The 12,200-nt window shown below is 44.3% G+C and overlaps 1 protein-coding gene across 1 annotated transcript in view; it reads right to left on the reverse strand.

The window, feature by feature from the left end:
- The window catches only part of TMEM131L (transmembrane 131 like), a 127,141-nt gene that overhangs the window by 33,174 nt on the left and 81,767 nt on the right, over nt 1-12,200 (reverse strand). The gene's annotated exons all lie outside the window — the stretch shown is intronic.

Consider the following 12,200-nt stretch of genomic DNA (forward strand, 5'->3'; position numbering starts at 1 on the left):
GTTTATAAATAAAGTTTTGTTGGAACACAGACATGCTCATTCCTTGTGCATTGTCTATGGCTGCTGTCCTGTTACAATGGCAGAGTTGAGTACTTGCAACAGAGGTCTATGGCCTGCGGAGGAGGTAAAAAAACCACACAACTCTCCAGGCCTTTACTATAAAAGTTTATGGAGCCCTTGCCCTAGTGCAGTGGTCGGCAAACTCATTAGTCAACAGAGCCAAATATCAACAGTACAACAATTGAAATTTCTTTTGAGAGACAAATTTTTTAAACTTAAACTTCTTCTAATGCCACTTCTTCAAAATAGATTCACGCAGGCCGTGGTATTTTGTGGAAGAGCCACACTCAAGGGGCCAAAGAGCCGCATGTGGCTCGCGAGCTGCAGTTTGCCGACTACGGCCCTAGTGAGAGGGAAGAAGGGAGGGAAGAGGGGAGGGAAGAAGGGAGGGAAGGACAGAGGCAGGTAGGCTGCTGCACCAACCTCCTCCTACTGTCCCTGTGTCCACCTCTGCCCTCTCCACTCCACTCTCCACATGGCATCAACAGTGAGCTTACATAAGAGGGAACAGGGAGGGTAAATGATGATGGAAGGAGACTTGACTTGCAGTGGTGAGTACACTACAATATACAGATGATATACTATAGAATTGTACACCTGAAATCTATAGAATTTTATTAACCAACATCAACCCAATAAATTCAATGAAAAAGGAGAGAGAGAGAGAGAGAGAGAGAGAGAGAGAGAGAGAGAGAGAGAGAGAGGTTATAAATATGCAAATCAGGTCAAGCCACTTATCTGCTTAAAACCCTTCAAAGACTTCCTGCTTGGCCCAAGTCCCAAATCCTTTACTGCAGCTACAGAATGCAGGAACCTGCCTAGTCTCTGCCTCCTTGCTTATGCTCCAGCCTCACGGGTAGACTTTCTGCTCTATTTTGCCTTCAAACTCTATTTTTGCTGATCCTGCACTTTGAACCTACATTTCCAACCAACCCTCCCCTCTACATAGCTAAGCCCAATTCATTTTTTGTGTCCCAGCTTCAACATCACTCAGGGAGGTTTTCCCTGACACCTCAGCTGGGGTAAGTGCCATACTCACACCCACAGCACCTTTCACCTTCATTAACACTCCTCATGTGATAACTCAAGGTCTGTGTTCCCCAGCAGACTGTAAGCTCCTTGCCTGAAGGGTTTACCACAATGACTACCACTTAATCGGCACTCAATATACAACTGTGAATGAAGAAAAGTGGGCACACAGCTACATGCTTGCTTCAAAAGGGAAAGAAACTAAAAATAATAGTCACTGGCTATAAAATCAAAGTATCAAACCTGATATTTGGCATGTGTTTCTGATCTAAAACTTTCCTAAAAAGTTAAAAAAAAAAAACACCCACATCAGCACACTCTCAACATATCTATAATAATAAAAGCATAATATGCTAATTAGACCAGATGTCCTTCCGGATGACCTTCCTGACGAAACCTAGGCTGCAAGGGAAGCCCGGGTCCTGAATGCCTGCCAGTGGCTGGAGGGAAGCCGGTGCCGGCAGCCGGGGGAAGGAAGGCCTACTCTTGAACAAATTTCATGCGTCAGGCCTCTAGTACATTTATAATTAAGTGGGGTTTTAATAACGTACAATTTAACCATAGATCTTAACCTGGCAAGGCAATTCTCTTCCCTAACATATTTCTTCAAATGTTGAAATAATGTCTGAAGTTCAAAATTATAATTTTGAACATGATTAAAAATCCTATTTGCACAGTAATTTGATGTAATTTAAATCCTCATGTTCTGTCATCCTTGGTACGTTTCTGGATGGATGACTTTATAATTTACCATTCTAAATAAGGTTCTTCTATTAGCAGGAAACAAAAACAAACATAAAGCACTATATGGTTTCACTGGCTGTAGAACATATTTCAGCATCCCACCAGGGGGAGTTCCAGCACCTCCAAACTGCCCTTGAAGCATGCTAACATTTCTCAGAGAAATTTAAAGGTTCCTGTCTTCCTTTAAAACACACACACACACACACACACACACACACACACACACACACACACACACACACACCTATCGCAATCTAGACTTTAAAAAGAAAACTACAACCAAAGCATGAGCCAGTTGGGGCCACCACACATGCTGGGAATAAAAATTCCCCTGAAAGGCCCCCCACTAAGCACATTTGTTGTGACAGTAGGACATCTCCTTACCCAGGAGTGTGCTGAGCAGATTATAAAAGAAACACAAAACCCATTTCTCTACTGTTGAAACCTCCCACACTATTTTGGGAAAAAAAAAAAAAGAGCTCATAAAGAAGAAAAAGAAAAAATGAATTCCTAAATTTCATAGCTCAAAGAAAAAATAATTCCTTCGTCGTTTTCACATTAAGTCTATGGGGATAAATGACTTATCAAAGGGTCCTAAGGTTCGTTGGTGGAAAAATGGAAAACAATAGCAGGTCTTTTGGCACAAGCCAGTGTTTTTTCCAGGTAAATCAGAATAGACCAAGTCGATTCCTCCTAGATACTTAAAAGCCTGAAAGTTCTTCAGCATGGAAACACATATTAGAAAACCATGCCAAGGAATAATGCAAAGGACAAGAAAACAGCGATGTAAAAGCTCCTTTTGTGTGGCTTGTATTCCCTAGGTTTTGTGGTGAAGGGATACGAGTCTAGGTAACTGGATCTAAGAGAGAAAATAAATCACCTTCCTTTATTTGCTAAGAAATTGTTCTTTGTGGACTGGGCCAGGGCCAGAGTGTGATTTGGGGGGATTATGTGCAATTAAACAGGAAAAAAAAAGATAGACAATGTAAATGACTTTTATTAATAAGAGTAAACCATATCCTAACACAAGTATACAAGAGCCTATAACATATTAATCCAGACAGAATGAACAACGTATGACGATCCCAGTAATGATCATCCATGAAAACCTTTCATTAAGGAAAATAACTTGGGAAATACAAAAGAATTACTTAGATAAGTCCCAATCTTAGGTTCTATTTTCCTCACACGTTTTCCTCCACTTCCTCAATTGTGAATGCTAAATTTCAGAGGTCTTTATAAAGGTAGATCGTTGATGCCAATGTGTGCCTCAATAGGAACACAGTTGAAGCCTGTGACCATCCCAGCCAGTGGCCCACACACACAGGGCTAGGTACCATGCATTCCATACAGCAAATGGTTTTGTATAGAAAGAACACTTTCTTGGGTCCCTTCCACACAACACTCAGGCTCTGTAGCCAAACTCCTAATTTAGTGTTTCCTGCATAACAAACAGGCGGCTGAGCGAACAGTAAGCACTGTTTGTTGCTTTAACCTTATGTTAAACAGCAATTGTGTTTCAACCCTCACCCCTACCACTACAAACCCTTCTAGTCCTCAGATATTTAACTGCTGAAATGAAACTTACCTATGTTGCCAGACCCCCTCACTAAAATGTTTGTGTAAAAAACCTAGGTACTGGCTGGAATGCATTTTTTGTTTTGGTGCGTTAAGGGAAAGGGGGTTAAAGCATATGTGTAGCATTGCTGCTTCTCCAAATCTTTGTAGAAAAGGCAGTGTGGCCAGATGACTGTATTCACCATACATTCAAGATGAAACCCAGCCACAAGACCTTGGGGACATTTCGACGCGTTCCCAGGTTCAGCTTCCTCTTCAATAACACAGAACTAAGGAACTCACCGCCGTGTGAAAGGCATTAAATGAGATACATATGCCCATCGCAGGGCACGCACCAGGCCCTCATGAGGGAGTGTTATGATTTTTCATTCATTATTAATGCATGAAGTTGGTAAAATTCCACACCACATCATCTAAATGCTTTTGGGAAGCATTTTCCCCACATCTAATGTATTCGAGGGGAAACTCCTCTTCCCCACACTGTGGGTTTCTAAGAGAAGGGATTGTTTTCCTGAACACTTCAGAATCTTTTCATCTTATTTCACCGTTGGTTCAGAACCCAAGCAAAGAGAGAAATGTCGTCGTAGCACATCACCTCCCACCCCACTGAATGTGCCGCTAACCCTGAAAGACAAAGCGCAATTTAGAGACCAAATTAACACTTCGATATTGAGACTTTTGGTGGGACCAAGGGGCAGCGGCCTGTATCTTTACACTTGGGTGGCTTTGAACTCCTACAACCTGGGCTGGTACTCTCAGGAAAGCCATGTGGATGTTCACCTTGGTAGGTCACGCAACGCACGGTGGTTCTGTCCAAAGGCTAACAGCTATTTTTACCCAATTGGATGCTGCCGGACCTAAAGCAAATGGCAAGTGGCTCCTGAAGGTCTGGCTCAGCCCTTGAACCTGGGCCCAGGCTCAGCAAAAGCTCAGGTGTGAAGATGCAGGCTGCTGTGGCTTGACCTTGAGCAGCAAAGGCACAGCTCTGACCTACGTAGGCGTGGCCATGGCAAGGATGAGGCTATGAAAGGAAGGATGTCGCAGTAGAAATCAGTGTGGCAGTTCCTCAGAAATTTAAACCTACAACTACACCAAAGTAACAGGAGGGGCACAGACAGATACACAATAGTCAACAGGTGGAAGCAACCCAACATCCATCAATGGATGAACGAGTAAACAGCACACAGTATATACACACAATGGACTATTATTCAGTCTTAAAAGGGGAGGAAATTCGGACACATGCTACAACATGGATGAACCTTGAAGACATTATGCTCAGTGACATAAGCCAGTCACAATAGGACAAATACTGTGTGATTCCACTTCTAGGAGAAGACCTAGAAGAGCCAAATTCATGGAGACATAAAAAAGAATAATGGTCACAGGGGGTGGGGCGGGGGGCTGAGAGGAGGTAAGAAAGGGGAGTTAGTGTTTCATGGGTACAGAATTTCAGTTTGGGAAGATGAAAAAGTCCAAGAGATGGATGGTGGAGATGGTTGCACAACATTGTGAATATACTGAATGCCACTGAATTGTACACTTAGAAATGGTGAAAATAGTAAATTTGTGTTATGTATATTTTACCACAGGAAAAGGGAGGAAGGAGAAGGAAAAGGGGGGGCGGGGCGGGGGGAGAAAAAGATACCCCCAATCAGGACTCTCTTCAAAACAGAGCTTCCAGAATACCACCGGCTGCTTTCCTATCCAGGTCTTAGAGGTGGCTGGGTCCACCTCCTGGCAGGCAGCGTGGACAGGCTGCTCCTGATTTGTCCCCTTTTTATGCATTACCTTCACGGCTGAGAGACCTGTGAAAGGGTGCAGCTCAAATACAAGAGGTTGGTCCACTGATTCAAAAGTTCCTCCCCAATTCACTGGCGCTAGATTTATGAACCATCTAAATGCTGACCACCATTTTAGATTTTCAAGATCCAACGTGACAGAACCACATAAGGGTGACCGATGTTATAAATAAATAAAAAACCCAATAAGGGTGTTCTTACTAAAGAGATGTGCTGTCACGCTGGTTGAGTTAGAGAAGTAATTTGACGAAACGATGGCACAAACAAATGAGATAACCACAAGGAGTTGCCAGAAGGTTAGAGGAACACACTTCACACACTTGAGTCTTCCTACTGGGCCCAGAGGAACAAAAACCAAAAAAAAAAAAAAGGAAGGCAGGCTGATGCCGCAGGAGGAAGAGAGGGCTGCCCTTTGGAGGAAAAGCTGACGTTTGAGGGGACGACCAGACAGAGCTGGAATAGAACAGGAGACCTGGACGGCCCGGTTCCACAGACAGAGAAAGAGAAGTGAGACAGCCTGGGATCTCACTGAAATGAGGAAATATGTATCGTTGTGCCTGTTGGAGCTTAAAAAAATACTAATAAGGAAGACAAACAATTTTGCTACAGAAAAAGAAAATAAAAAGAACAGGGAGAAAGGAGCAATTAGACTGGAATGGCTCCCCCAAGAGGAATTAGGATTCAGGTCCAGGAACTATGGAGGGACACACTGCTAAAGCCAGGCACAGAGCCCATGGGAAGGGTGACCGAGGACCCGCACCCTCCAAGGCCAAGACCCAGGGCCACGTAAGATCTCGCAGGCTGTGAGGGGGAGACCAGGGGGCGCAGAGCAGAGAGTTCAGAGCATGGCAACATGAATGCACAGTTACTGCTGGTGCCCTAAGGGAATATGCTCGATGTTCCTGGGATTAGACTCCAAGTAAGAGAAAGCACAGCACAGAAGAAACCCATTAAAGGGGAACCAGGCAGGACTAGATAGACGGGTCCCAGGCCTGATTCAGGGGTTGGTCTAATGGGAGAGGTTTATGCAAGACGATGCAATGAGGGAAGAGGAGATCTGTTTGAACAACAGATACTTTTAGCAGACTCAAAGGTTATTGACTTTATCTTTCTTGCTTTGGGAGAACTCACAAGAAAACATCTAGTGGGGAATGAATAAATATAAATATATATATAAAAGTAAAGGAAAAGGAGAAAAATGGGTGCATCCATTCCAACAAACAGCAGCAGCTTACAAGTGTTAAGAGAAAGAAAGAGACCAACGAAAGAAGCTGGTTACACAGCTCAAAACTCACCTGAGCCTTCCTAAGAGCGAGAGGGGCGCAGGGGACAACAGCACACCCTGGAGGCGCAGCCCAGACTTTAGAGAAAGAAGGGCCACGAACAACCTGGGGAGACAGGTTGTGACTCCCGGCCAAGGTCCACCCCCACTAGGGCCTGAGCTCCCTATCAACAGCAGCGCCCCCTCCAGGAACCTGCTGCAATGCTCCACTTGAAATAAGTGGGGCGAGGAAGGAAAAGCCTTCCCCGTCGTAGGTTCCAGAGCTTCAATGAGTCCACAGTAAGAGGCTCAACATCTGTGCGCACAGCCTCTGCAGCCACTCCATCCCCAAACAGAGGGCAACCCCATTCAGCACACCAATCAGCACGGGGGGGGGGGGGGGGGAATGGAGGTATAAAACAAGGGCTCTGTGCCGAAAGGAGGGAAAGACACACCTAGCGACTAGCCTGCAGCCACTCCCAAGTTCTAACTCAGGAGGCTAGAGCAGCTCAGATGCTGCTTCCTGAGAAGGAACTAATGTGCACAGGGGATTCCTCCCTAACCCCCAAAGGTCTCAAATTAACTTCTTTTTAAAAAAAATATATTTTATTGATTTTTTACAGAGAGGAAGGGAGAGGGATAGAGAGTTAGAAACATCGATGGGAGAGAAACATCAATCAGTTGCCTCCTGCACACCCCCCACTGGGGATGTGCCCGCAACCAAGGTACATGCCCTTGACCTGAATCAAACCTGGGACCCTTCAGTCCACAGGCCGACGCTCTATCCACTGAGCCAAACCGGTTAGGGCTCAAATTAACTTCTTGACAAGCAAGCGGCTCCATCAAGTTCAAATGCCAAGATCCTGGACTCAGAACAACTGGCATGAATTGAAGCTGAAACCAAGGTGATGCTCTCTGTCTGTCCTCCATCTCTCTCTTTGGCAAACAGAGGTACTGGGAACAATTTTTGCTTAGAATTAGTACCTTGAGAGTGGGGGTTAAGGGCATGCTTTCCAAAATTGGTGGATGTTAGGTTGATAATATGATATTCTTGTATCTTATTAAGATTCTAGACTCAAGTGAGGCTCAAGAGACACTTAGTATTGGACTACTGTGACTTCTGAAACCCCAAGGCAGTCATCCACACTCCAGCAAGAGCGAGCCCAGGCTATAGCTGCCGAGGTTTCTCCAGCTACACACAGGCATGGAGAATCTCTCTGGCAAAGTCAAAAAATAAAAAATAAGATTTAGAGAGAACTTCAAATTCTTTGAATGCTAACTCACAAGCCAGGCTAATTTGATATTGGGACTATGGCCTTGAACTTTCATGTCTTACCAAAGGACTGACTCTCTGAATTTTAAAATTCTCATAGAGGATTTGTATTTGTTTAAAAGTTAAATGAGGAATGTGTTTTAGCTATGTGCCAGGTACTAGTTCTAAGCGTTTTATATGTATCAACTTATTCAATATCTACAGCAATCCTATGAGGTCCTGTTATTTTTACCTAATTTTATAGATAAACTAAGAAACAGCAGGTTAGGCCAAGGTCACTCAGAACCAAGATGGCCTGGTGGCCTGGTTTCAGAACTCACCTTCTTTTTTATTTTTAATCTTTATTGTTGAAAGTGTGCATATGTCCCCTCTTTCCCTCCAATGACCCCTTCCAGGCCACCCCTACCCCCCAGAATTCTCTTCTTATTTGCCACCCTATGTGTGTCTCTGATGTGGCGTCCTCATATGGCTGTTTTTATTGGAGCATTTTAACTGTTATTTGATCCCACCGTAAATGCTCTGATAGGCTGCATTGGATATCATACTTGAAAAGAATTTGGGATGGGAAACAGAAGAACATGAACTTTCAACCCTGGGTACAGTGTGGCTTTGGAGCAGATTATTAATGAATTCTGTTAATTCATCTTAGAACTTTCTAGGGGCAAACTCAACAGTGTGCCCCAGAAGTCTCAGGGGGATCAACAAACTAACGGGGGTGTGGTGCTCCTGGGAGACGGGACAGGCTCAGGAAGGTGGACACACAGCCACGGGACATCTGACGACCTCCTCGTCAGAGAAGGGAGGATTGCGGGCTTAGGAATAGGTGAGCCCAATGGGTCAGGAGAAACATTAGAAGGAAAAGATTCTCTTCCCCTAAATACTCCAGTCCTCTTGCCCCAAGCCCTCTTCTCCCCTCAAGGCAGAGGGAGTTGCCTATTGGTGGGCAACAGAAAATGATCCTGTGGTATATAGGCAGGGGTGATGGGGGAAGCTAGTGGAGGAACTGGCTCCTTTCTCCTTCACCCTACAGCCTGGGTAAGGGTGTCTGTCCTTGATTCAAGCTTCCCTTGCATGGGCCACCCCATGGTGTACCTAGGAGATAGGGCATTAGCAACTCTGGCTCTTTCTTACCTCAGCTCACGCAGAAGAATGCAGCTGATCAGTAATAAAAAGGTGCATTTTAGTTCTCTAACTCCTGATTCTTATAGGTCTACTACTTCAGCACCTGCCCAGAAAGAGAGGCACTAATTTACTGGGCATCTTCAAGTCATCTAACAAAATTTTCTAGAATATTCTAATATAATGAATGTTTGAAAGACATCAGAAAACAATCATGTCCTATAATTTCATAAATAGCTAAGACAATAATTTCTTTATTTTAAAGACATTTATTCAGCCCTGGCTGGGTTTGCTCAGTGGTTAGAGCATCAGCCTGAGAACTGAAGGGTCACTGTTTTAATTCCCAGTCAAGGCACACATGCGGGAGGCAACCAATGGATACGTCTCTCTCACATGTTTTCTCTCTCTCTCTCTCTCTCTCTCTCTCTCTCTCCCCCCCCCCCCCCCCCACTCCCCACTACTCTCTCTAAAAGTCAATGGAAAAAATATCCTCAGGTGAGAATTAAAAAATAATAAAATAAAAAATAAAGAAATTTAATTTTCAAGCATTTGTTTACTGCATGGCGATAGGGCCAAGCTCTGCACTAGGTAATACGAGAGCAAATATTGATTAGAACATGATTCCTGCTCTTAAGGAGCTTATGACCACAGTCCAGGAAACACATACACAGAGACAAAGCTTTCCAGTATTACTCTTGCTAAGACAGGGATGCTCGGAGCGTTCTGGAAGGAGGGAGTCAATTCTCCTGGGAGGCAAAAAAAGAGACAAACACTGAGTGTAAAGAGGCCCCAGGAAACTGTGTTCTGGGAACTAGGGGACCCCACTGGCCTGTAAAACACATGAGGGGAAACACCCACACCCACGCCTCCTGGTATTTCTCCCTCGGCTTCCCACATTTCCCTCCTTCCTCTACTCACCAACCCTCCTTCCCGCCTCTTCCCAAGCTCCCATTCCATTGAATCATCCTCACTTGTGGCTCCGAAGAAAAGAAGACATATATATATGTATTTATAGCTCAGGCAATTTCCTTGCTTTTAAAAACTATATTCAGAGGTAGGTAGGAGGAGGAAATTAGGTAATGGCATATATTTACCTAACATACAGTCAGAACTTTCCAGAGTCAGACAGCCTATCATTTTTATGTATAAGAAAAATCAAACAGCTTTTGCCATGCAAAGAGATGGCATTACTAGTAAATACATTATGATGACACCGACTTGTAGAAATTCTCAGATATATCACCCGGGAATTCTATTTTGTTTCATTTAGCAAATTATGTAAGACGGTGAGGAAAACAGGGCAGCTACAGCGGCCTTTCACTATTCCCTCTTCTCAATGTCCCATCTCCCAATCCTACATCCGACTTTTGCAACTTATTTGTTCGTGAGAAATCCAAGTCTTTCCATTCCTCCCCTATCCAACTGTGATGGAAAAAAAGCGTTCCTTGTTCTCCTCCCTACGCTGGTTTCACAGCTTCCCTTCCCAACGGCCAGGTTTCATTGCCAGAGGCCGCACCTCCGGAGGCAGGGGGCAGGGAGGCAACCCAACCCGGGCACCTTCCAGGCTGCAGGCCCCGCGCAGGCCCCGCTATCGTCCTTGCCCAACACCTGTCCCGGGCAGGCAGGCACAGGGCCTGACATCACCATGCCCAAAGCAAAGGCTGTGCCAGTCTTAAAAGGTTAGGAACTCCTGGTCTGAAATGTGTATTAGATATCACACGGAATACCCAGAAATAATCTCCCCTTCACACAGTTCAGTGACATGACACCACGGTGGGGGAGGGGACCCCCACCACTCATACACATACACACACACTCAGAAAAAAAGGACTGCAAGGATGTGACCAAACAAATACTCATCCTGGTTACCTCTGCTGAGTGTGACTGTGGTCTTGGGTTCTTTCACTTCTCTAATTTCCCCTGTTTTCTTATAACTACATTATAATTTTTATAATCATACTCTTTTTAGACAATTCAATGTGATACCTTGTTGGAACACACACACACACACACACACACACACACACACACACACACCTTTACTGGGTTTCCCATGTTGCCTCATAATTCCTTTTTTAAAAATCTTTATTGTTGAAAGTATTACATATGTCCCCTTTATCCCCCATTGACCCTCTCCAGCCCACCTCCGCCCCCTGCCCCAGGTCCTCACCATCCACTGTCTTAATTCCATTTTTAACAATAAATGTTATTTTAGAATGATTCCAATAGCAATAGCATAAGTTCTCTGACCTCTCCGAGACAAGCGTATGGCTGTAGTGACCCTACACGCTGAATTCTGAGGCAGGGCCAACCTCGAGTACTGTGTTTTGCCCAACAAATCACTGAAACATTCCCCAAATCTCAATGACTTGGATCCCAAACGGCACTGAAGAAAACTTGAAAAAATAGAATCTCTTGCTTTTTCATGAGCCTAATGCAACTGTAATTACGTATTATACCCCACCATGTATTTTATAGTTACTGTCATAGAGTATAGTCAGTCTAGCTTGTACCCTCTATTAATCACTGATCAAAGACTTCTATGTAGACATTATAATGATAACTTGGAAGAAGTACTTAATAGTCTATTATGTTGATACACAAATTTATCACATCCTGTTTTTCATTGTTGAGCTTTTAGGCTGTTTCCATTATAAAATGCTGCCCCCCAAAACCCACCTTTTCTTTGCATTTATCTTTCCCACAATAGGAATTACTAAGTCAAAAGAAACAAAAATCATGATGACACTACATATGGGCAAGAACGGAAAGCATACTGAGCTGGGACTGCCCATCCTGGCTCTGCTCTCAACCTCTGCCAAGTAACTTACACTCTAAGTATGTTGGACAATTTCTAAAATAAGAATGATACCACCTGCCCTGGTAGTAAATCTGTTGAAGGTCAAACTGATTGATGTGGAGAAAAGGTGAAGTGACGCAAATCTTAGATGCTACGAGGGGCAGAAGTACTATTTGGGGATGTCAACTCAAATGCCATTGACTCATCTATCTATTAAAAACCCGGGGGGGCCTCAATGTACTGAACACTACGTTGCTGCCTCTGAGATGATAGAAATGAAAAAGAAACGCCCTGTCCCACAGAGCCTCGAGGAAGAGCAGGGGAGGGGACAATAGGAGACAGTAACTCTAAGGCAGGGATTGGATCCAAGTGCATGGGACCACCGCACAGACCTGCTGGGAACCCAGAGCGGTTTCAGAGGAGGTGGTGTCAGAACTGGGCCTTGAAAGATGGAATGAGAAGGATGATTAGAGTCAAGCGGGGTCAGAGCTTATGGAGGTGAGATGGTTTGTAAAACAGGGAAGCCATGTTCGG

This window comes from Cnephaeus nilssonii (assembly GCF_951640355.1).
Source record: "Cnephaeus nilssonii genome assembly, chromosome: 5".
NCBI lineage: Eukaryota > Metazoa > Chordata > Mammalia > Chiroptera > Vespertilionidae > Cnephaeus > Cnephaeus nilssonii.